A 27020-nucleotide genomic window follows, 5' to 3' on the forward strand; every position below is an offset into this window, starting at 1 on the left:
AAACTGAGTACCAAACAAAGATTAGAGACGTTAGAGCAATTTCTTTTGATCTATTTAACAGAATAACATTTCATTACTTTTTCACATAAGCATTTATACACAGCATACATTTCACCTACTGTCTTTGTATTTCAGTATTAAACAGTGTTATAATAATAACAATACGATTTTTTTATAAGAACGGATTAGTTATTTTCCTTTTATTTCTTATTCTTTTGGTATACATCCAGTTTGGTACAAAATCCAAGGCTTTGGAATAGACTAATTTCGTAGACCGAATTACCACTGTATTTTCCATTTGCTCGACTTGAGGGAACAGAATGCAGTCAATCCGATCATTACAATAAACTGTTTGAACAAGTTGGCCTATGTTACCCCTCAGCCACTTCTGAACTCGAACATTAATTTGGAAAGACCAGAAATGTAGAAATTATTACTTAGTAGTTGTTAAGAAGAATTTCCGTGATTAAAAATATCTTTTTAAGTGCTTAAATTGAAAGTCGCAATTTTACTTAACATACCGAAGATGATTATTTGTGGAACTGCGTTAAAGGTAAAAAAAAAAAAAAAAAAAAAAAAAAAAAAAAATTAAAGAACTATAAAATTCATTGCACATAAAAGAATTTCAACCAATGACGGAAACATATTCGTATAATTTTAAAAATGCGAAAGGGTTTCAGTATAATAGCCATACTCAGATTTAATTAATATTGCAATGTATAGAAGATTAGTAATTTAAATTAAGAATTGTAATGGATTTTGATGCAATCATAACATAACTGTGGTAAAACAACATTTCAAACTTTATATATCTTGTATTAAAGTACCATAGCTTACCATAGCTTGTATTAAAGTATGTGATATTTTTCGTTTCATAACAAATCGAACTTCACAATTTTCTACAGAGCTAGCATTGCCTAGTTTTAAAGTATTGCAATCCGTTTACTGAGACTATTAATGCTAAAAACAAATTTTACTGCATTTTAACTCTGTGTGTGATTATGGCAAAGCCTCGAGGGCTATTTGCCTAAGAGGAGGGATGCCTTCGTGGAGGACTTTCTAAGAGAAACTGGCTCGTATACACGTTACACATGGGGAAAACCACGAAAACGCCCATGCAGCCAGCCCATTCGCGGGATTCGAACCTCGGACTGAACTTCCAGTGTTCAGCGACTTTACCGCTCGGCCGCTGGTGGGCTACTGCATTTTAAATGAACTGATTATAAAAGTATGTTTTTGTCACTCAAAATATCAAGTTGGCAAATATAACTTTCTTGAGAAAATTGTTTGGCGCATGTTCTCTTTTAACGGAAAAGATCCAAAATCTGCAGTAAGGAAAATGGAATGCTTTAATTAGCTAAATAAGGCGTTTCACAAGAGAATCTTATTCACAGTCAAACACAATTATCAAATGTTACGTTGAAAGAAGTTTATGGCGCGATAATATTTTTTAAATATTTCCTTATCACTTTTTGCTTTGTTTTTTCAATTTTAACATTATGTAAGTTTCATTCAGCAATAAATTTTAATCAACTTTATTATGACCAAAAGCAAATTTCTTAATCAAAATCATTCAAAAATCGAAATTTTTTACAGATCGCATTGAAAAACGACCTAGTGGTGCTGAATACAAAAGAAGGAAAAAATTAAGAAATTACGTTCAGCAAAGCTGCGCTTTACAGTTACAAGGCTGGCTGGCGAAATGCGGAAACTCAAATGAAATAAATAATTCATAAAAAAAGCAATAACAGATAGCTCAGAAGAAATATGGTTGAAGTTTGAAAATAATCAAATAAAAGCAAACAAGTAATTGAAATGTCTGGAAACGAGGAGGATAAAGTAGCCATTAAACTGATTAACTTCGATGATCCCCCATATGGCCAACAATGTCAGACAAAATAAAATTTTTCTTAATAGACCATGGACCAGATCAAGGACAAGATGCTGATTTCAGGAAATCTACTCAGAGGATGGCAGAAAATTTCTAGAGAATGGTGTTTAGGAAGTGTTCTAAAGGGAGGTAATACATCGCAATTAGCTTATTTATTCAAAAAGATCTCTGTCTTTATTCAGTTTTCCATGCATCCTTTTTACTAAAAATAAGACAGATTCTACTATTTCCAATCCAAAAAGAGGTTTCAAAGATTGGAAAAACTTAAACCGAATTTCCGATCACGAAAATTCTGTTTCATCATGAGGCTTATCTTCATTGGAAATACTTTGAAAAAAAATTAAAGGAGGTGGTTTCATAGATGATTCCATGCATAAAGCAGTAGAATTAGAAAAAGAAAAGTGGCGACATATCTTACGCGTTACATTAGACATCATTTTGTTTTATGCAAAACACAGTTTACCCCTTAGAGGTACGCATGGAATTATTGACAGCTCAAGTGCAAGAATTTTCCTAAATTTAATTGAATTAATAAGTCATTATGATAGAAATATTGCCTATCGTATAGCTAATCACAGAAATAGATTCGTTTCAAATCTGTCTAATAAAGTACAAGATGAATTTATATTACTCTTATGTAATCATTTTCGATTTGAAATTTGTTCTAGGATCAAGAAAGCGAAATATTTTCCCCTGATATTTGATTGTACACCAGATGTTTCGCATCATGAACTACTGTGTCAGATTGTTAGATATGTGTACATAAAAGACGAATCCATACCTATTGAAGAAAGCTTTATATATTTATATATTTTATAGAAACAAAAGAGAAAACTGGTAGTGGTTTAGTAAATGAAATTATTTATAAGTTAGAAAAAGATGGCCTCAACATTTAAAATGTTTTAGGACAAGGTTATCATAACGGGGCCAATATGGCTGGATTGTACAAAGGTGTGCAAGCCGTTATTTGCCAAAGAAATAATCAGGTTACATATATTTCTTGTTCGGCTCATAGTTTAAATTTAGTTTGCAAAAATGCCGCTGCAACAAATGTAAGTATGTTAATACTTTTTGGCACTGTAATTTTTTTTTGTATCTTCAACGAGTAGATGGGATACACTTATGTCCGTTTTGAAAACAACATTAAAAAGTCATACGGATACACGATGGTCATCAAGAGTAAATGCTGTTAAAGAATTAGATTTACAAATTAGATTATTGAAAGATATGGCATTAAATCGCAAATCTTTGAAATGGGCTGGAAATAACAGCATTTTGAAACAAATCAATTTTAAATTTTTATGTTTGTTATTTGCATGGAATTTAATACTGCAGGAAATCGAAAAAGTAAATGAAACCTTGCAATCAAAAACTATAACTGTCTATAAAGCCGCACGCTTAATAGAGGGACTATGTCTTTCATTACAGGAAATGATAGAAAATATTTCTCAATGCATTTTTGAAAAATGTAAAACTTCAGCATTAGAGATGAATACATCAGAATTTGAAGAGAAACGAAAACTTAATAAATCAGATTGTGAGGAATCAATTGATATAAATTGTAGTTTTTCAGAAAAATATATTTTTATAGAAATTAAAGAAGCGTTCGACGTTTTAATTTCACACTTGAAATGGCGATACGAAAAGTTAAATGAAATTTAACCGAATTTCAGTTTCTAACTGGTGAACAATATATGTCATTAGATTTAAGTAATTTAAAGACAGCAGCTTAGCACTTAAATATCCGAATGATATGAACGCTGAAGAAATTCAGTAAGAAATATCTAGTTTTAAAAACCATGATATTTCAGTAATTCCAGACACAAAGCAGCTACAAGCTTAGAACTTTTAAAAATAGTTCACGATTATAATTTAGTTCAGTCCTATCTGAATTTGGAAGCAGTGTTAAGAATTTTTTTAACGTTGCCAGGTACTGTAGCTAGCGGCAAAAGAAGCTTTAGCAAACTTAAAATAATGAAGAACTATATGAGATCTTCACTAGGCCAAGAAAAACTTTCAAACATGGCCATTCTCTCTATAGAACATGAGTTAAGTAATCAAATAGATTTGGAAAAAATATTGATGATTTTGCTTCTTTTAAAGCAAGAAAGATTAAATTATAAATATGCTTGAAAAGTTTATGCCATAATGTTTTGAGCAGATGTTTTATTTATACTAGTTAATATTATTTGTTATTTTCAAAAAGCATATTTTTAATGTTTTCCATTTCAAAATTGTTAATCATTATATATGTTTCACTTTGTGGAATATACAAAGTTATAATTGAATATTACTGTAAAAATTATTGTATTTTCACGTGAAATAGTTACTTTTAATGAGCATATATACTATATTGCGCGTGTTTGCATAATGTTATGTTTCCAAATGTCATTTAGTATTATTTATTTATTCTCCCCCACACACAAATAGGTAAATAAATATTCTTGCATTGTATATAGAGGCGCACATTTACGGCTTTGCCTCAAGTGAAAAAATATGTAGGCACGGTTCTGCTTCTACTACCAAGTTTGCTGTTCATCACGGATTCAAGATTCTACGTTACACGCCATCAACATTGCTACGTCTTTTTCATTACACACACCACATGCACATGTAAAGACAAAACATTTTGAAAGTAGGTTTTTAAAAGTTGTGTGTTTTTGCTACATTGTAGATTATCTTCAATTTTCATGGAATTTTTTCACTTAGGTTTGATTTTTTTCTACGTATTATGGGTAATTTTTTAATTTTAGGCATTGTTCATTTTTAATTAAGGAAAATATTCCTTAATGATTTTACTTTGTATTTCTGCCATTTTTCTTTACTTTGAAGAGACCAGAGTGAACTGTTAAGATTAAAAAATATATTGAAATGGTTCATCAGCTAATTCTGGGTACAGAAAAGCAAACATATTCTTACGAAGAGGAATTGTAATTAATATCGATGTATCCTCCTCCTGATAACGTTATTGATTATTGATTGAATTGCTCTTCTTTTTTCATTATTTTTTATTTTTTTATTTATTTTTTGTTTTTTCTTGTGATGGTTTATTTAAATTTTTCTTTTAACGTTTACAGATTTCGTATTCTATATTTATAGGAATTTTTGAAATTTATTTAATTTCAAATTTTTGTCTTGATGAATAATCGGTTCTAAATTTCTTCCATTATATATAAATACACGTATAAGAACTTAAGATCAATTTCAGTTTTAAATGCTATAGATGTCTGTAGCTATATCTATGTTATTATTGTTATGACTGTCGTTCTCAAAATGAATTTTCAGATAATCGTCTTCCCTTTTCTTCAATTATTATTTTTTAAAGTTTTTACTTCGTAAAACCCTTTCTTTTAAGTGTTAAAATATAAAGTGAAGTTTACAGTTTTAAATCCGATGCCTACATTTTCTACCTTTTATAGTATATCTGATGAAAGAAGAGAATACAAAAACAATTAATAATGCCTGGTTTTGTAGCCAGATGAAGAAAATGAGAAATGTAACAGTCTTTGTTTGATGAATTATTTTTTGGCCTTTCTCTTCAGTTTAGACGGGGGAAAAATGACAAACAATTTTTTTTCTTTTCTTGCTTGCTTAATAAACCGTTTTTAATCGTTCCGCATATTGTCTGCCATAGAGCCAATTAAGATAAGGATGTAACGTTACAGTTGTTGAACGTTGAACAAAGATCGCGAAATATCGGGTGTTTCCATGCTCCGTTTCATCTTAATTTATTTCATCATAGTTAGATCTATGATTATCTTAGATTTGCGTTAACTATTGGCAGAATATCAGACTATTTATTACTATCAGAGATCTTATTCTCACGCTGTTTCTTAACTCTCTTGCCAAACCACCTGACAGAAATGCACGACAGAAATGCACTACTAAGTCAAACGCGATTCAGTATTATATATAGTTGATTAATATTTGAGATAAAATTGTTTAAAAGGGAAAAAAATTATACGTCAATATATGTAATTATTTTTACACGGTTTAGTTTAACTTCTGTTTTTATTTTGGTCAAAAACTGAAACTTAGTTTTTTTTTTTACCTTTTCTACAAAGCCAATCTTCTTTAAATTTCCACGGATATATATTGGCAATGACAGTGAAATATTCAAATCGGACTTTTTAAAACTTCGACATAGCTGTTTTATGTACACTGCTGGCCACCGTAAATGCAACACCCTGAAGGAAGCATGCAAATAACATGAAATTTACAACATGCATTAGCGGAGGTGTGGTATGCAAATGATTAGAATTTCAGCGCAGACGCACATCACGCGCGCCTATGGCGCCACTTCAAAGCGCTATTTAAGGCTTTGAGTTTTCGACAATTTCAAGTTCGGTATGTTTTTCTTGTGGTTTTATAAAAAAAACGATCAATTATGCCTCGTAGTAAACAGCGATCATCGTTTGATCAAGTATCCGAGTTCGACAGAAGAAGGGTAGTGGCCTACGGAGAGTGTGGATTATCTTTCAGGGAAATCGTGTTGGACGAAACCAAACAACTGTAATGCGGATATGTGACCGTTTGATGCAGGAGGGTACGACGGACCGACGTGTTCGATCGCATCCACCTCAGTGCACCACTTCACGTGATGACAGGAACATTGTGCGCATGGCAGTGACGGATCGCTCAGTCACGTCACTAACTATAGCACAGCACATTCAGTCTGTAACGCATCATCTAGTGTCTGCGCGTATCATTCGACGCCGTTTACAGCAGAGTGGTCTGTCCGCAAGACGTCCATTGCTTCGTGTACTCTTGACGCAGAACCACAGACGTCTTCTCCGCCAATGGTGAGATGAAAGAAGGGTGTGAACGGCAGAATGGAATGACATTGTCTTTACTGACGAGTCACGCTTCTGCCTGCAACACCACGATGGTCGAATTCGAGTCTGGAGACACCGTGGAGAGAGGATGATGAACAGTTGCGTTATGCACCGCCACACTGGTCCTGCACCGGGTATTATGCTATGGGGCGGTATTGGATATCACTTTTGCACTCCTCTAGTACGCATTGCCGGTACTTTAAACAGCCAGCGCTACATCTCCGAGGTGTTGGAGCCAGTTGTCCTTCCTTACCTTCAGCCATATTTCCTTGCCCACAGATTGACTCAGATTACATACCAGATTACATTGGCAACGTGTGGAAGCTGCTTGGTCTGCTCTACCCCAAGAACACATCCAAAGTCTCTTTGAATCAATACCGAGGCGTGTGGCAGCGGTAATCTCTAACAATCGCGGCTACTCTGGCTACTGATTCTGGAAGGAACCACACTTCACAGAAGTCTATAAATTTAATCATTTGATACTTGGTCACGATGTTATCTACCAAATAAATTTTGTTGTGATATCTCTTGTCCTTCTTGGTGTTGCAATTTGGGTGGCCAGCAGTGTAGTATAATATTTTCCTCTTACTTCCATCACAGTCGTTATACCATCAAATAAACAGAAAGATTCTTTTAAGATCATTTTAAATTAAATATTTTCAAAATCTAAAGCAATTTATATAATGCTGGTGTGTAGATCGAAGTATAGTGTGCAGCTCCTAACGGGCAGATAGCATTAATAGTTCCATGATTTTAATTGAGAACGAGGTCTCGTTTTCAAACATGTACTTACATTTAACGCATCCATGTTAGATCAGTCTGGTGATTTTTTGCGGATGAAAAGGTGATCGGGTGCAAGTTGGCACTTTCCGCAACTAGGTTGCCAAAACTATGGATATTTATCGCGAATAGAAGAACATTTAGCAAACGAATGCATACTTTAGTAATTTAAAATATAAATTTCAATTATTACATAATATGGTGTACATTAAAAAATAAAACACATTTCTCGCAAAATTCTGTAATTTTTTGCACTGTTCTTCTCCGCATATACATATCGATTTTCGGTTAAAAAAACATCAGAAAATTGCACAAATTCGGCATCGTTTACAACTTCGCCATTTCTCACCGCCTATTTACTAAACACATATATCATTAGCAGCACTCCCTTTAGTAAAATCCTTGTATTCTTTTCTGGCAGAATTTTACATTTTGCCAGGATATAGTATTTCCCCAGCTTCTTCCACAGCTGGTAAATTCCACAAACACATATTTTAAGGTAAAAAATACCACGATTTGTCTGTAAACACTGTTGGAACTTTGGAATATAATAATAAGAACGCTTACGAAAATGGCGTTCCTTTTTTAAAAATTTATTACATGCACTGCCATTAGGTAATACACGGAAAGGAGAGGATGCCCCATGGAGGACGTTTTAAGGAAAACTGGCTCGCATCCACTTACGCATGGTTAAAAAACTAAAACGCGCATGCAAACAGCCCGTTATTGTTACCATTGTTAACGACTTTTGCTGCTCGGCCGCTGGTAAGCTGGTGACGCTGTGACGTTCTTTAACTGAAGAATTGTTATATGCATAGTTGCGAAAGTTTGGCGTATTCTAAAAATTTGCCAACTAAGGCGGCTGCGATAATACGAGAGTAACTTTAAATAAACTGGAGGTAATCTTACTTCCCCGCATCGGATGGATCAAAAGAAAAGAAATGCGACGTCCAGGTATGTAGAGGCTACGCTGATTAGATTGAATAATTTTTTTCCTCAGAGGTTATGATTTTCTTTTTTACATTATCCTACCCCCTTCTTCAGACTAAAAAGGATAAAAAAGATTATTATATAACTTTTAAATTATCGTATTATTTTCGATTACAAGATTGATTTGTGTATAAGCCTGATGGATAAAATTTTACCGCAGCAATTTCGGACAAAATTGAAAACATTGTGTGGGCTGAATTTAAAACTTCCTTAACCCCTTCGAGCCGGGTAGCGAAAACGCGCGCTTATCGCTGAGGCCGGCAGTGTCTTACGCGAGCGTCTCTCCAGGGCCAGGGGCTTTTTTGCTACTAAGCCTAAATCCATGAAATTTCCGAAGTATCAACGCATTGTTTAATAATGCTCTATAGAGTATTTAAACGGCTTATGCTTTATAAATATTTTTATATATATACTTTAATTACCTTATTTCTTGTTTAAATGCATATTTTACACATTTTATTTTAATTACTCACCATTTTATGAATTTTAACATTATACATCTGAAAACTAAATATATTACTTAAAATTCTCTTTTCGTATGAAAAATTTGAAAACAGGGATCTACACACAGTCCTACGTTACATTCCTTGCACTCGTAATAACTCATTTGCCGTTTTGGAGGATTTTTCCGGGAATGTGAACAAACGAAGCATCGTCGTCTCATTTTCTTATCAGTCTCTTCTGAACAAAGTTTTGGAAAATGTCTTTCAGTTAATCTTTCAGAATCAATATCAGAATATCAGAATTTCAGAATCAATATCTGAAATATTTTGCATCATTTCTGCTATTTCATGCTCTGTTAAACATTTTCGACGCTTCGACATTGCAACGGTAAAAACAAAGAATTCACGTCTAACAAGATCTAATTATTTTCTGAAAACTGAACTGCAAACCGAAATACCCAACGCTTTAGAGCAAATAAAACTTCTCTACTTACAGTAAACAACTACCACGTGCGAATAAAGTGCGATTTAAAGAGACGTCATAAATCACGCCATTCGGAAACATTTATTTCCCCGTTTGTTTATATAATCAAAAACACGTGTATGTGAGTCATGCTTCTCTCATTTCGAGTAGAAGGTCTAATTGACATGTATCTGAAACCATATGGACATACAGTGCCATCTTGTGGCAGAAATTATAGTTTGAAAAACGTTCCAAAGTACTGGCACAAATACGTGACAGTCGGTAGAGAATGGAACAATCCTCTGGCACGCCTGCGTGTCGGCCGGTAGGTAACTGCGTTCGTTGCTGGCACGTATACGTGACAGTCGGCGCGAAGGGGTTAACTGACAAGTCTTTCTTGATGGTTTTTCGGGACTAAGAGTCATTTTAGGCCAACAGCAGTAACTTTTTGTTGTATTGCCTCCTTCAGAGTATATAAAGTTGGACACCCATTGCTAAATGTTTTTTTTTTTTTTGTCAGGTCTTGTCAATCGAACGTTAAATTGCCGCAAAAGGCACAATTGCATTGCTGTCGGCGATATCTGTGAATTACTGCTGTACGGCGAAAGCGCGATGTTCTACCGACCAAGGTTATAGTCTACTCCGAAATCACATGAATGCGTTCAACACTCATTCATGTGATTCTGGCATTTCCTGTTTGTGTGTATTTGCTGGCAGTTTTGTTGTTAAAAACGTTCTCATCGGAATCTCAAGATTCTTTTTTTAATTATTTTTTATTAGCCCAAAGGGGCTATGTCCCTGAGGGACTATTGTTTCGATTTGCGATTTTTCATCGACTCACTCTGAATGTCCGTTTCACTTTTCAAACTGTTGCCACCAAATACTATCGCCCTGGATTATATTTGAAGAAATTAAATAATGAAAAATCTGCATAAATGTATGTATGTTCCTCGCATTGTGATAAAACAACGGTACATGGAGCCGTCGAATCCGTTTTGAATGACGTAATCCTACTGCGAATATGGGCATATGGAAGCCCAAATTTGAAATTTGGAATTTGCTTTATTATCGATTTCATATTTTGTAAAACATGAACGAATTTTTGATTCACAAACTCAAGAATTTCAAAGCAAGCAATGGCAACGTTGTACAGAAAAAACATTTTTATCTCCAGTGCGCGAGACTCTGTATCGGAAATTCTAAAGATATGCTCAATTTAAAACTTTTTTGCGATATTGCTCTTGAACTGCATTTTATAGTTTAAGTGCGGAGAATGTGATTTTTAATAAATAAAGGTAACACGCAAAATGTTAAAAAAAACGCCCCTTTGGACGTAATTTTAAATCTGAAATCTTTCAGATTTTTTTTTAGTTAATTTTTTTGCAGCATTAGCTCTCGCTACATTTTGCTACTGTTATTGGCTGTCTTATTGGTTATTAACGTCATTATGTTTTATCGCAGTTTATATTTTCTTTTGTTAAATTACATTTTATCGCAGTTTATATTTATTTTTGTTTGTTTACTTTTGTTTGAAACATTAATCATTAAATATCAACATTTTATTGGAAAGTAACTTTTATTGCATTATCGACAGTGCCTAGGTAATCAAGCATTGCTAGATCTCCAATCACAATTATTAGCCCAAACGGGCAATTTGCCCAGAAGGGCTATTAATTTCTTTTTGACATTTTGAGTCGGTTTACTTTTCAATTTGTTACTACCAAATATTAGAACCCTGTATTATATTTAACCCTGTATATTATCATAAATTAAATAATGAAGAATCTGTATGAATATATGTGTATTTCTCGCACTGTGAAAAAATTGACGGTGCCTAGAGACATCAAATTTTGAATAACTTAGTCTTCCAGTCGAACATAGGCATCTAGAAGCCCAAATTTGGAATTTGTTTTATTATATATTTCTATTTTGTCAAACATTAAAGAATTTTTGATAAACTTACGATTTCAAAGCGAGCAATGGCAACACTGTACGAGGCGGGGGAGATTTATCTCCAGTTCACGAGACTGTGTATCGCAAATTCTAAAGTTATGATCTTTTAAATATTTTGGTGCTATCGCTGTTAAATTGGATTTTGTGGTTTAAGTGCGAAGCACATGATATTTAATAAGTAAACGTAACACACAAAACGTTTAAAAACGCTCCTTTGGCCGTAATATAAAATCTGAAAACTTCCAGATCTTTTATTTTCAATTTATTAGTTAACCTACCCTTCAATGCAAAATAATCCCAAAAATCGCAAATTTTGAAATTAAATATCTCGGTCGAAGTTTTGTCGAATGGGGGTCAAATTTTCTTTGTTTTACTTTTTTATAACAATTGCCAAATTTTTGTAAATGTAAGTATAAGAATTGGAGGAATGTATAAAAAGATAAATTTCTGATTTTTGCAAAATTGACTTGAAAAAAATCAAGTGAAAACATGAATATTTCATCATTTAAAACATTTTTGTTATTGGAGTATGTGCCTATGACCAACGGTTGCGAAAATAAAGGCCAGGTAAGGAATTTTGTAGACACGGTATATGTGCAACAAAATAAAAATTACATAGTTTTCGATTTTATTTTTTTGGCTTGAATGTGTCAGATTCCTTACCCCGAAAGTTTTGCATAATTCTGAATTACATATATATTTCTATATTGATTCAAAAGAAATTATTATTTTTTTTTAGATTTCTTTTTTAACACCTAGAAGAAATTGTTACTCTATCCCCTATTCGAATTTTGTTGTTATGGCAGAATAAAAATTGCTATCACGTTTCTTGCCGAAGCAATTTTCCGAAGTTTTGCCGAAGTTTTTTCTGCAAGTCTGCATTGTTTTCTTACTCGCAAACGATAAAAGAAAAAATAATAACATTTTTTTTAAAGTATTTTCTTTATTAAGTAAGTTCAAACGATTCCCCATGGCGTTAATTTTGTTGGAATAATATCCTAACGATTGTTTTGTTTCTAAAATATTATTATTTTAAATATATTATTTCATGTTGTAGTATATTGAATTTGTGGGAATTAATTCTAAATATTAATAAATTTCTCTTAATTATTCAGCTTAAAATTATTTGGTGCTAAGCTACGATATGAATATGAAAAGCAGACTGAAAGTTTAAGATTTTGTTTTATGTTTTAAATTTTAAAAATCTTTTGAAATTTTTAATGGTAATTTCATTTTTAAGTGATAGAGGATAATCTGAAGATTTTATAGATAGAAACTGTTCTTTAATATTTTCCATTTTTCCTTCTCAATTTTATTTCATAGTAGAGAAACAATTACTTTTCCATTCATTGAAATTAGCGCATGTTCATTTTAACAAAGGCACTTAAATTCAAAATTAGTTTTATAGTTCCATAATTGCCTCTGTTTTGCTTCCTTGTGACTGCGAAACTTTTCCTGTTTTTTTCTTATCAATGCATATGATTCTTTTGATAATTTATTTCATATAAATATCCTGGTATGCGCAGTTGGGAGCTTAATTTATACTGATTTTTTTTTTTTTTTTTTTTTTTTTTTTTTTTTTTTTTTTGTCTTCTATTACTTTAGTGTTATCTGTTTAACTCACTGAGAGTGTTTAACTCCTTCATCGTCTGAGGGCGACCAAACAATAGATCACAAGGCAGACGAAGGTCACGACCGAAGAGCATCTGTGATGGGGAATAGCCGGTAGTCTCGTGAACAGCACTGCGGTAAGCCAGTAAAAACAGTGGTAATTTCTTGTCCCAATCCTGTTGGTTCCTGGGAACCACTAATGAGAGGTTATTAAGGATGGTTCGATTGAACCTCTCTACCAGTCTACTCTGACTGGAGATATAATGGCGTCGTTTGGGTTTTGTCAATGCCGAGTAGTTTGCAGAGTTCTTTGATTACTGCCGACGTAAAATTCCTTCCCTGATCGGAATGTAACTGAAGATGCACGCCGAACCTGGATATCCAGTGTTGTATTATCACCTCAGCTACTGTGACAGCCTCCTGATCAGGAATAGAATACGCTTCAGGCCACTTGGTGAAGTAATCAATGGCAACGAGTATGTATTTGTTGCCATCTTCAGTTCGTGGCAGAGGTCCTAAGATGTCAAAAGCGATAAGTTCAAAAGGCGCACCTACGTTGTAACGTTGCAGCTTGCCTCGGCTGCGTTTTCTCAGTCCTTTTCTATCTGCACAGGCATCGCAAGATCGGCACCACCTTTGCACGTCATCCTTTGTATTATTCCAGTAACACGAACTCTCTGTAAGGTCTTCATTATTCCAAAGTGACCTCCCGTAGGGCTGTTATGTAGTTCTTTAAGGACATCAGGAATGCGGGATCTTGGAAGTATCAGTTGCCATCGAAATGTCTTCCCATCATCCGATTCGATTTTCCGGTATAAGACGCCGTTTAGAATGTGAAGTGAATCCCAGAGTGCCCAATATTTTGTTGTAGGACTACAGATAGAAATGTCCTGCCAGGTAGGTTTTCTGTTTGATGACTCCATTAAATCAATTATGGGTTTAATGTCGCGGTCTTCCAGCTGGTCCTTCCTGACTTCATCATCACTCCACGGGTCTCGAACAGCCGACGTTGATGTTATAATTTGTTTTGCGACCGGAGTCAGCAGCTCGTATTTCGCTTCCACCCTGGAACAATATCGGCAACATTCTGGGGTAGGTCGTCTAGACAGGGCGTCGGCGTTCCCGTGTGATGATCCCTTACGATGACGGATAGTGATGTCATATTCTTGGAGTCTCTGTATCCACCTGGCTATTTGACCCTCAGGATTCTTGAAATTTAAAAGCCAGGCCAATGAGGCATGGTCCTTGCGGAGGAGGAATTTTCTGCCGTATAGATAATGATGGAAATTGTAACAGCTTTAAATAATATTAAAATCTTGTAGTTTAAATAATTTAAATAGATGAACATTAAGGTATTTGTGAATGGCAATATTTGAAACCAGACTCGAGTGCCTCGTGCGACTCTTGCACGAAGAATGTAATTTATTTTTAAATGAGAGAATATGTTTTCTCTTCTTGTTTGTATGTCGTCATTTTTTTGAGTGTTAAATAAAAGTTATTGCTGTGTTCCATCATTGGAGTTGCTTCATATTGCCAAAGAAGTATCACAGTCATAATTATTTTGGAGGCACCGACCGAGATCGAATAATCGTGCGTTATTTTTATTTTATTAGTTCATCATTGGACATAATATTAGTGATACCAGATTATTACCTCCTGTTAATATTGAATTGCTTTATTTTATTAGTTCATCATTGAACGCAATATTAGTGATACCAGATTATTACTTCCTGTTAATTTTGAATTGCTTTATGTTATTAGTTCATCACTGAACGCAATATTAGCGATACCAGATTATAACTTCCTGTTGATATTGAATTGTCTTATTTTATTAGTTCATCACTGAACATAATATTAGTGATACCAGGTTATTACTTCCTGTTGATATTGAATTGCCTTATTTTATTAGTTCATCACTGAACGTAATATTAGTGATATCAGGTTATTACTTCCTGTTAACACTGAACTGCCTTATTTTATTAGTTTATCACTTGAACGTAAACTTAGTGATACCATTTAATGCCATTTCTACTAGAGCTCAAAGGAAAAGAAAAATAGCTGAAGAGCAGATCTTGGAACCGATGAAGGAAGAAAATAAAGCATCCAGAGATGTATTTGAAGAAGAAGTTAAATCTCCAGAATTAAACGTGGAAGATGTTCACGAAAATTTGAAAAACGATAAAGAAATTAATATTGAGAATCATTTTGCAATGCAGCGTTATCATCATCTTTCGGCTTTTGATTTAATATCAAAGCCTCTACTAATAGACGAAGAAAACAATTGTCGAAAGCAAATGACCAATGAATATTATCCGAAAGGCAAAGATGAACTGAGGAAAGGCTTTTCTGTGAATTATAGCCGAGGAACTGGTCCACCATGGAAGATATCTAGGCGCTGTCAAGAAAAAAAAAAAAAAGAAGACTAATTTGAACACTGTCCATTTTCTTCCTATTTAAATGTGGTGTAAAAATATTTGTTTAAAATTTAAAATTTTCGGCCTGAAAATTTGAAAATTTATGAGAGAAGTTATCTTTTCTCTTTAAGCAATTGAGCAAGCCGAGCTTATAAACTTTCGAAATTTACAGAACTTTTCCCTTCGGCAAAAGTCTCTCCGTTGGTGGAGAGGTTGTAACAGCTTTAAATAATATTAAAATCTTGTAGTTTAAATAATTTAAATAGATGAACATTAAGGTATTTGTGAATGGCAATATTTGAAACCAGACTCGAGTGCCTCGTGCGACTCTTGCACGAAGAATGTAATTTATTTTTAAATGAGAGAATATGTTTTCTCTTCTTGTTTGTATGTCGCCATTTTTTTGAGTGTTAAATAAAAGTTATTGCTGTGTTTCATCATTGGAGTTGCTTCATATTGCCAAAGAAGTATCACAAAATGCTCTACATCAGGGATGTCAAACTCATAGGTACACTTGGGCCAAACAAACAAGGTTTAACTTTAGGAAAAAAAAAAAAAAAAAAAACAATATTCATAGAAACGTAGATTTATTTCGAATAATACAATAATAAACATATGTATATATTTATATAGAAAAGAACAAGAAAAATTTAATGTTTACGTCCTGATACTTGACATCTCTTCTCTGCTATTATCTTTCCTATTTCGGGAGAAATTTTGTTTGCAGTGATAACTTTCAAAGCTGACCCAAGGTGAGCATCATTAATACGGTTTCTAATTAGAGACTTATTACCTTTCATGACTGAAAATAACTGCTCGCACCAATAAGTGCTCCCTTCTATATGTTCTTTTACAGAAGAAACTCTTTTCTTGTATTTGATCTTTTACGGAAGAAACGTTTTCTTCAGTTTGTCCAACTTTATTTTCAACTGTGTCAATTCTGCCTTCCATAGCTTCAAATTTATTTTCTATTATGCAGGTAATTTCTCTTTTCATTTCTTCTTGACCTGCTTCAATCTTTTCTTGACCAGCTTGAACGGCTTTCATTTCGTCCTTAACGGATTTGACGGCCCCTTCCATCTTTCCTTGGCTAGATTTCATCTCTTCTTTCATTTCTTCGGTAAAAGCGCAGAATAAGCTGCATCAACAAAGTTCAGTAGGAGGAGCTGTGTGACGTCCATAAATGGGTGGGACTAAGCTTGTGACGTCGCGATGTAAGTCTCGCATTTACACTACGCCTACTTTCTATTTTCTCTTAAAAACAATAAGAATAAATTGTTTATTATTGTAAAGTCATATCAAATTCTTTACTTTTAATTTACATTTATAACATTTAAGCTTAGGCGTTACTGATAATAAGTATAATAAATTGTTTATATTTAAAATTACCATGATATAGTGAACGAATTCTACCAATTATTGAAACGATAAACAACGTCGCAGTCTCTAATACTTGTAGAGATTCAATATTTTCAGAGATTTTTATTAAAGCATTTATACAAATAAAATTTAAAAAATTTAATTTAAATTCATATTGTGGAACATTTCAATTTTATCATTTTTACAAATTACCTTCTTGCTACGTAACGACATAGTTCTTTAAATACCAATTATTAGACAATTTTCATTATTTTCTAAAAATTTTAAACTTTGTATTAATAAAAAAGAATATTTTTTATTGCATATGAACATCATTACACAGCTTTCATATCAGTTTCTAAAATTCCTAAATCACGCCATATTTTGTGTAGGCATACTAGAATTCTACGCATTAATAAATAAAAAAATCTAATTTCTCAGAATGAGAAAAAAATAATATAATAAAATAAATACTACAAACTTGGAACACTAAGCAATACTTCACATACGCACACACACACATATTATGAATGAGCTCATATTATAAAGTGGAATTACGATACCAAACACTACGTATTAAAATGTGAGGTAAAACGTTACTTGATTAAAGTCTACAGTTTTGCCACTGTTGAGTAGATCGTCAGGCTATCGATATATATCGTAAGTCGGAAAGCGTTATAAACATATCAAAACCAAAAAATTAAAAATACAATTTAAATGAAAAATGATGTCTTAAATATAATTCACAATTAAAACAGCAATATAAATTTAAAATACACAAACGATATCTTAAACATTGCACATAAATAAAGTTACATTACTGCTCGGCATCACACACAACCTCGTTTTCCCTTTTACACAACGATCAGTATTCGCTCGAAAAACATCAAAGAATTCCACAAACTCGGTGTCCATGTGCTCATTTATCTATTTTCACCTAAAGAAACATCCCAGAGTTGCACAAACTAGGCATTGCGCACCACATTGCACATGGCTTTCCCCATGTGCACATCGATCTATTTTCACTTAGAAAAACATCCCAGAGCTGCATCGGCATCAAACTCGGCATCGCGCACAACCTCGGTATTGCGCACCACATTGGCTTTGCCCATGTGCACATCGATCTATTTTCACTTAAAAAAAATCTCAGAATTGCACGAACTCGGCATCGCGCACAACCTCGCCATTGCGCACCACATTTGCTTAGCCCATGTGCACATCGATCTATTTTCACTTAAAAAAACATCCCAGAATTGCACAAACTCGGCATCGCGCACATCCTCAGCATTGCGCACGACATTCGCTTAGCCCATGTGCACATCGATGTATTTTCACTTAAAAAAATCCCAGAATTGCACAAACTCGGCATTGCGCACCACATTAGCTTTGCCCATGTGCACATCGATCTATTTTACTTAAGAAAATCAGACATTGAATAAATTATCCATTGCTTATATACTCAGAAGTCTGCTTTCACTTAAAGAAATCAGAGAATTGCAGAAACTCGCGCGGAACCAACTCCATTGATTCGAGTTGGGAAAAAAAAAAAAAAAAAAAAAAAAAATGTGTCCAGAAAAATGATACAAAACAAAAGTAAAGCTGCCAGAATAAAGCAACTACCGAACATCTAAACTGCCATATTAGAAAAGCACCCAATATTTTACTTAAGTCAATAATAATAAATGAAATTTACCTTCAGTCCTCTCCTTTTGCAGAATATACGGCTGTGATCACCCTGAGAAATATATGCATCAGTTGGCTGGGGTCGGATTTCTTGTGTTTCCTTCTTCAAATATATTCCGCAAGATAGGAATGAAACTGTCCTTTTGCTTTACTAGAGCCACGGAAACTTCTTTTGATTGCCGCCCAAGTTCCCTCAATACTATTGGTATGAGTACCCGTTTCTGGATCTTTAAATTGCAAGCTATGATTGACTTTCAGGTGCGCATACCCTTCGAACTCGAGACAGTCGTACGCTTTCTAACAATCCGATATAATAATCGATCCTGGTAGAACATTCTCTTTAATGATTTCTAGCGATGTTTCGGCACCTCTGTTTTCAACAACTCTAAAGACGCATTTATCTGCCCCTCTCTCAACCAAACCAAAAACCCATCTTCCTTCGACTCTTTTCCCTCTATGATACTTTTGCTTGCCAAACTTGCTTTCGTCGATTTCGACAATGACACCTTCCCCACCCAACATCACATTCTCCTTCAAACATAACTCCATGCATACTTCCCTACAAAAACTTTTCCAATCTCACCGTATTTTTAGCAATACGTAATTCCGTTCGTATAAAATTGTTCCCGTACTTACCCAACCACATATACGTAACTCGCAAAACATCACACATGCTCAATTTACTTTTCGCAAACCAGGAGTTCTTTCGAACAGACCTTGAAATTCGATGCCTACATTCGCCTCCAGTAACTTTGCACATCCACTCAAAACCGTCTATACGGTTTTTTCGCTCTACTAGTTTCATATTTGTGCCACAAATTGGGCACTTATACGATATTGCAATCAAACCTTTCTCCATACACCACTCAATAACGCTTTTTTTTTATCTCTTCGCTCCAACTGATAAAAAAAAATCCAGATTCAGATACTCATCCATTCTGCAGTAAGCACCAAATTAGACACATCTGCGCAGGTTGTCAGCCATGTCGCATGGTGTGTGGTTTTTAAAATGTTTATAATTCCGTGCATATTTAATTTTGCTTTGTGAAACCACTTTTAAATGATTGCTTAGTTTCTCCGGTTTTCGAAAAGGTGCTACACTTTACTGGATGCTGGATACTTTTGAAGATATGAAGATTTTTAAATTCAGCGTCGGCCAACCAGCTCATCTGCATATGAAAAGTTTTTTTTCCTTTATATCTTTTTACATATTATGTGTAAATAACTTCTGATTGTATATTTAGAAACCTTGTTACTTACTCTAACTATATATGAAAAAGGACGGCTCTAGCTCTTTTGGTTTTAAAGAAATACGTGTTTTAAAACTTTGAGTGGTGTTGGATTTTAATGGATGCCGATTGTTGACAATTGAAAGCCTTGTATTTTGCACCTTCCGGTCAAGTCTTATTACGAAGTGGAAAAATCTTTTGAAACTGTTTTTTATGTTTTCTAGGAGTAACTAATTGATAAACTGGTGCATCTGCGTTTGAAACTTTCTGCCCGTTGGTCGATTTTTCTATTTTTTTGTGTAGAAGTCAATTTTAAGCATGTTTGAATGTTTTTTGGCTTGTTTCAAAAGTATTTTAGGCCATTTTTGAATATTTTATGGAATTTTATTGTGAGATTTTGTTTATTTGCTTATTGTGCTACTTTTATGTAATATTGATGTATTTAAATAGGAAATTTTGAATGTTGTGATATTTTATTGATTTTTAGAGATTATTAAATCAATCTTAGCACGATTGTATAGCGTGTATTGTGTAAACATATATTTTTTATTTGCTTTTATTAAGCTTTAAATGTAGTTGGATTTGAAATTAGTGCAAATTAGTATTCTGCGTATTTAGAATTTTGTAAATTCTTGTAGTGTTATAAATTTGTATATTATTATTTTCTTTTTAAACTGTCTGTATGTACCACAGAGTGTGCGGAATTTTGATACTTTTGATAAAAGATTGCAATTGAATGTTTTTAACTGTATTTATGTGTTTTTAATACATTATATTTGGAGCCCGGCCACTTAATATAATTTCATTATGCCTAATGCAGATGATAAAATAGAAGATGAGGTTAATACAACTGAAGATGAAGAAAGGGACATTGTGCAAATCGTTAATAGTTTACATAGAGTTGTCGATAAAATCAAAGCACAGCGTAAAATTGGATGTACTTTAACTGACAAATTGACTTATGGACTAAACATGATTTTGACTTGTGCTGGAGTTCTTGGAGATAGGAAAAACTCTCAAGTTACCGGATGTGTTAGATGTGAAAATTCTAATGAAGTAATTGCTTTGAGGGAAGAGATTATGAAAATGAGAAGTGAAATGACCTCCGAATTTGAGAAACTGCACGGAGATGGATCTCCTACATATGCTAAGGTCACGGCTAAAGGATTGGATGAGATAGTAATTAAACCTGCGGTTCCAGATATTAACGCATATGATGAAATTTGCGATAAGTTTAAACCGGAAGAAATTGGGATTAATATTAAAAAGTCTTCATTTGGAGAAAGAGGTGAATTGAGATTGAAATTGGGAGATAGAGAGGAAGTTAAGAGGCTGGAAAGAGCAATTGCTGATGATGAAGGCCTACAAAAGAATTTGATTATTAGGAGGAAACGCTTTCTAAGGCCTCGTGTGATTGTATACGATGTTGATAATAGTTTTACAAATGAGGAATTGGGAATTCTTTTAAAGAGAAATTGTTTGTGTTCCGGAGACTGCGTTAGACCTCTTTTCAATTTACCAACAAGAAATCGGAATCATAGTCATAGAGTATTCTTAGTGAGCGCTTCTTGCCAGAAAGATCAATTACTGTCAAGAGGTATTAACCGAGGTTGGAGAAATTATGACCTAAAACTGTTTCTTAGACCTAGACAATGCACAAGATGTTTTTCGTTTAGTCATTCCAAAAAGAATTGTCAAGCTGAAATTTGCTGTTTCAAATGTACGGGGGCTCACTTGAGCAAAGAATGCAGTAGTAAAGAATTTAATTGCATTAATTGTACTTATTATAATGAAAAATTTCAGACTAACTTTGATATGAAACATAATGCCATGGATAAAAATTGTCCATGTTACTTGAGTGAGTGAAATTTCCTGAAGGATCATCTAGATATTGATTGTGAGTCTTAGACATTTTTGATTATTTGTGGTTGGGTTCCAAGTTTTTCTGTTTTATTGAATTTTATTCAATTTTATTGTAAAATTTTATTGAAATTTTATTGAATTTTTATAATATATTTGTTCTCTGGACATTAAGCATGAAAAAGTCTGATATGAAAATTTTGAGTATAAACTTAAATCATTGCTCACTCGCCCAAGCCCAGCTCCAGGTACTTAAAGAGATTGTTGGTTCCTCTCCTGAAATAATTTGTATGCAGGAGCCCTATGCGGTACAGAATGAATTGGCTTTTCAAAATCCTGAATGGAGATCCGCATATAATAGTGGAGGAAGAACGGGAATTATAGTAACTAAACCAGATGTTGATTTCACATGAGACTATGAAACTGATAATATTACATGAAAATGGATTATCTGGTCCGCACTTCTTAAGCAGAAGTATCACCAGAGCCAATAGGCCAAGGAATGTTTCAATTTTGAAGCAAGAGCTCAAAGAATAGATAAAGCCAATTAGAATTTTGAAAAACCTAGTTAGAATTTTGAAGTCTTCTGACTAGGAGATGTGTTGGCCTCGCCAACGTCTTTATTGAAAAACACATTACATAGCTTACATTTTATATTTACAAAGAATTAGTTTTGAACATAAGAGTTATACAATGCAACATCTTACAATAAGTAGAACAAAGAAAAGAATTCAATAGGAAGTAATACAATAATTATAAGTATGTCAATATAGCAAAACAAGTATAATATTTTACATGATACAACTAATGTTACGATTACAGATCTAAATATAATATAAGTATTCCAAGAGAGGTACAATAATAAGATATGGTACAATCAGCTTATAAGTATAGCTCAGATTCATTATGATATATGTATTCCATAAAACTTGATATCAAAGATCGACCCTTGTCATTCTTGATTAGTTGTTTTAGAGTTTCTAGAGTTATAGTTTGTTTGAAAATTTTTCTGCGCTTTGTTGATACACTGGAACAGTCTATTATCATATGAAGTGCATCCGCAGATTCATTACCACACTGACACTTGCAAGTAGATTCCTTTAACTTGAATCTATTAATATAAATTGGAAAGGCTCCGTGATTAGTGATGACTTGGTTTAGGAAAAAATCACTAAAATGCCGTTTCTCCGAAACATTCGGTAGCAGTGTAAACGTATGCCGGCCTGCTTCTTCTTCATTCCATTGTCTTTGCCATAGATCGAGAGCTTTCATCTTGGTCGTCCTGATAATGAAACTCATAGGGATCTTGCAATCCAAATACGTGTTCGAGTATATCCCTTGTTTGGCTAACTCGTCGGCTTTTTCATTGCCGGCAAAGCCTTGGTGCCCTCTGATCCAATGCAGTTTTGATTTTGTAAAAGCCAGTAGTTTCTTGATAGCGATAATGTTCTGATTATAAATATTGTATTTATGGATAGACTTTAATACTGCTTGGCTATCCGAATAGATATGCGCCGAACTGTGGTGTGATTTTAACCATAGTAGTGCCGATTTTAATGCTAAAGTTTCGGCTTGATAGACTGTGCTAGTCTTATCTAGTTTAAACATAAATTGATCTTGACAAACTCCATTCGTGAAGGAACAGAAACCTGCACCAGTGCCGTCTTCACTCTTTGAACCATCTGTATAAATTTCCAATCCTTTATTGATTGGAGGCTTGTCGTCCCATCCGAAAACTTGAATATGAGCTGGATGAGAATGCCATTTTTGTACTGGAAATTCAATCTGTTCTCTTGGAATTTCTAAGTCCTCATATTTAAAATCAGTCCATCCTCGTTTGGTACGTTGGATGATGCTTTCCATATCCAATTTAAGATCAAGCGGCATTATTCCAGCAATCACTTGTAAAGCTGCAGTAGGGGCAGTCTTATAACTTTTGGTCATTGCTAGTAGTGCTGTACGTTGTATAGAGTTTGTTTTGTTTCGCATTTTTACCGTAGGTGGGTACCACCAAGCTGGACATGCGTACACTATGGTACGCTCTATTGCACGTTTATAAAGTTCTTTCAATACTGGTTTGGGCATCCCAGGTAATCTAAGTAAATTGTTCATTATTTTGCAAACTTTAGATTTAATATAATCTAGATGCGGCAGCCAAGTAAGGCATTCATCTATAACTATTCCAAGATATTGGATAGATTTTTGTCGTTTAATTGTATAATCATTCATCTTTATGGTTGGTGCTGAATAGGCTGCACCACGTTTTTTGATCGCAATAAACATAGATTTTGACTTTTCTGGAGAAAATTGGAGTTTGCACTTAAGTGCCCATTCTGAAAGTTTTTGAAGCGCCAACTTTGCCTTGGTTTGAATTTGCATATGCGTAGATCCTGTTACTAGGAGTAAGACATCATCCGCATAAGCTTGAATATGAATTCCCTCGTCTAATTCAAGTTTTAAAGCTGTATTCATCACTATATTCCAGAATAGTGGTCCAGAGTTGGATCCTTGCACACATCCTTTTTCTTGTTTTATAGAGTATTGGACATTATTTATTTCATATATGATATGTCTATTATCCAATAAACTTTCAATAACTTTATAAATATTTAGAGGACATCCCAGATTTCGGAGTTCCTGTAAGAGGAACGGCCACCAGATATTATTAAATGCACTTTTTATATCCAAAGAGATAACATTAGTGTAATTATTATTACGTCGGTTTCTATTTGTGAAACTATGTCCTTAATAGCATCCGCGGAACATTTTCCCGCCGTGAAGCCGTATTGTTGTTCACTTAATTTGGAATTCGATACTAAGAAGTAAGTCAATCTGTTAGTGATTAATTTATCATAGACTTTACTCCATGCGTTAAGCAAACAGATAGGGCGGTAAGCATCAGGAAGCTCACCATTTTTGCCTTCTTTTGAGAACAGTACTAGTTTCGCTGTCTTCCAGCAATTGGGAAATATTCCTCTACGGAAAAGTTCATTCAGTAACGCTACTTGTAATGGCGGATTAGCATAGAAAACTTCCGCTATAATTTCTTTAGGTATATTGTCCATTCCAGGTGCTTTGCCTGGATTGAGGGATTTGATAGCATTTTCCACTTCTGAAATTGTAAATGGAACATCATTTGTTGAGTTATACGGAATCCTTATGTTGTTACGGATTGTCGTGTGTAGTGCCGTATCCTCACTAATTAAGTCTTTGGGAAAGTGGTAATCCATTAAGAAACGTATAGTTTCTTCTATTGTAGAAGTCTTAGTTTTATCAGGTTTGAGTAACGCTTTTAATTGTAGAGGGGATTGCATAGTCCCCTTAGCAATGTCATAGTGTACCCCGAAGGGTGAACTAGGATTAAGACGCTCCAGATATTTTTTCCAAGTTGTTCTTTTAGTTTGCATAAGCTTTCTTTTATAGAGAGCAAGGTCCTTTTTATAGACTTGCTTATAATGCGCTCTTAATTCATCATCATATGTACATTTTTGATAACGCTTTCGCAAAGCGAGGATTCTTTTTCGTAAGATGGAGAGTTCCGGAGTCCACCAAGGGACCCCTTTGTGTTGAGTTTGAACATATTTTCCCTTGGCGTGGGTTGCCAAGTCACAATATTCCTGGATTTTCTCAGTCCACTTAATTATAAGTTGATTAAGGTCAACTGTATCATTAGGCAAGTGGGATTCCATTGAGCCAAAGAAGCGACCAATTTTTGCCTTGAGTAAAAGCCAGTCCATTTGTGAAAGTTTATATCTAACTCTTTGAGTTGAGCTAGGATGTTGATACATGATTTCAAAAGAAATATAACAATGATCACTTAAAGTAATACAATCCATCACTTTCCAATTTTGAATGAAAGACATAGAAGTTGATCTAGAAGCTGTGATATCAATCCAGCTCTTCCCCCTTGTGCAGTTGTAAGTGGGGGGACCATCCGGATCGTTCTCAACAACCAGTCTATGCATCGTTAAAAATTCTCTAAGTGTGCGCCCTCTGGGATCTTCAAAAGGGGAGCCCCAGAGCTCACTTTTCGCATTTAAGTCGCCAAGAAGAAGAAGATCATGTTGATCATCAAAGAAACGTTCAGCTAAGTTTAACAGGTTAGTTAAATCTGTTAAGTCCGTTATAGGTTGACTATAACAGTTGAAAATGGTTATTGTCCTATTTTCAATCTTTAATGTAATAACATTTAAAGTAGAAGAAGCATAAGTATTTAGAACCGTAAGTCGTGGATTAACAACCACTGTGGCTGTTTTGGGATGTTCATTTGGAGAATAGATGACTCTGGTTTGAGTCGGTAAGCCAGACGGTTTGTCATTAATACAGTACGGTTATTGAATAAAAATCAAATCATAGTCAAAAATACAAGTTTTTAATTGTGCTGTTGCTACATGTGATCTTGCTAAGTTGATTTGCAACGCTTTTATACTTTCAATAGATTCTCTAGCCATAATTGATTTTCCTTCGAAGATCTTCAATTTCTAGCTGTCTGCTAGGACAGTCTTTTGAAAAGCTTGAATGCTGCTCGTCTAGGTGCTTATCACTATTCGCATTCCTTTCTGCACAATTAATACATCGTTGGTAGTTATTTTCACAATTTTTGTGGGAATGACCCACTTCTCCACAATGTCCACATGCCTCTTCTGTTTGGCATTGTTTGGAAATGTGTCGGTATTGGCAGCATTTAAAACACTGCGTTGGTCTGATATATTCTCGTAAATTGAAACGTTCCCAATTAACGCACAATTTGCGTAACTTACTTAATTGTTTGAAAACCTCCGGTGAGGTTTCGCAAACCCAATGATTTCCATTCTTATGCTTGATAGGAAATTTGATTTGTAGGCCATCGCCATCGATGCCTTCATTTTCATCATTGCTAAGATAGCTTCCTTAAGTTCTTCCTTAGTCAAATCCTTTGGAATGTCATATATTATGATTTTGGGTAGTCTACGTGCAGGACGTACAATTTGTAAGTCCTTTTTAAGTTCTGGAACAATATTTATTTCATTTTCTAGCGTCTCTAAATCTTCCGCTTTATTGGTCTCTATTAAGAGACCACCTTTTGCCACATTTTTAAGTCTTTTCACTCCAATATGGAGCTTTGTGGGATCAATAGTTTTTAAGAGCTTCTTTCTGATATTATCCGGTTTATCCCCTTCATTGGTGGGGTATAAAATAGTGACATGCTGTTTGTCTGGTTTTCTCCGTGTTTTGGATCTGTCACGGGCTGGACGTTTAAGTACGTCCGCATAAGAGTCTTTAAAGCTTGTCGTTTGTTGTATTTGTCCTTCCATGTGTGCCATCTCGACACACTGCTCAGTTAGAAGGTTAAACATCAATTGAAATTGATGTCGAATATCAGCGGCTACTGCCTTGTTTATGCCAGAAGCTTTATTTGTCAATATTGTCTCTAAGGTGGCAATATATGCCTGTCCTTCTTTGAGAATGTCTTTAGAACTCATTGTAATGTAAGTAGAATTATTCAACGCTTAACTCTTTCGCATCGAGA

General features: G+C 34.2%; 2 protein-coding genes across 3 annotated transcripts in view; one reads left to right on the forward strand and one right to left on the reverse strand.

Annotated features, from left to right (window-relative positions):
* The window catches only part of LOC146995360 (uncharacterized), an 89579-nt gene that overhangs the window by 40781 nt on the left and 21778 nt on the right, over positions 1–27020 (reverse strand). The window lies entirely within an intron of this gene.
* LOC118203912 (MIF4G domain-containing protein A) overlaps positions 1–27020 on the forward strand; it is a 107664-nt gene that overhangs the window by 32422 nt on the left and 48222 nt on the right. The window contains exon 2 of one of the 2 annotated variants that reach the window (XM_085823500.1): positions 12961–13103. The exons of the other annotated variant lie outside the window; for it this stretch is intronic. The gene's annotated coding sequence lies outside the window, so the exon portion shown is untranslated. The remainder of the gene's footprint in view (positions 1–12960; positions 13104–27020) is intronic. 2 annotated transcript variants of the gene reach the window in all.

Source organism: Stegodyphus dumicola, chromosome 9 (assembly GCF_044657685.1).
Source record: "Stegodyphus dumicola isolate Sdum_Otavi_A_Nest chromosome 9, ASM4465768v1".
Classification (NCBI taxonomy): Eukaryota; Metazoa; Arthropoda; class Arachnida; order Araneae; family Eresidae; genus Stegodyphus; species Stegodyphus dumicola.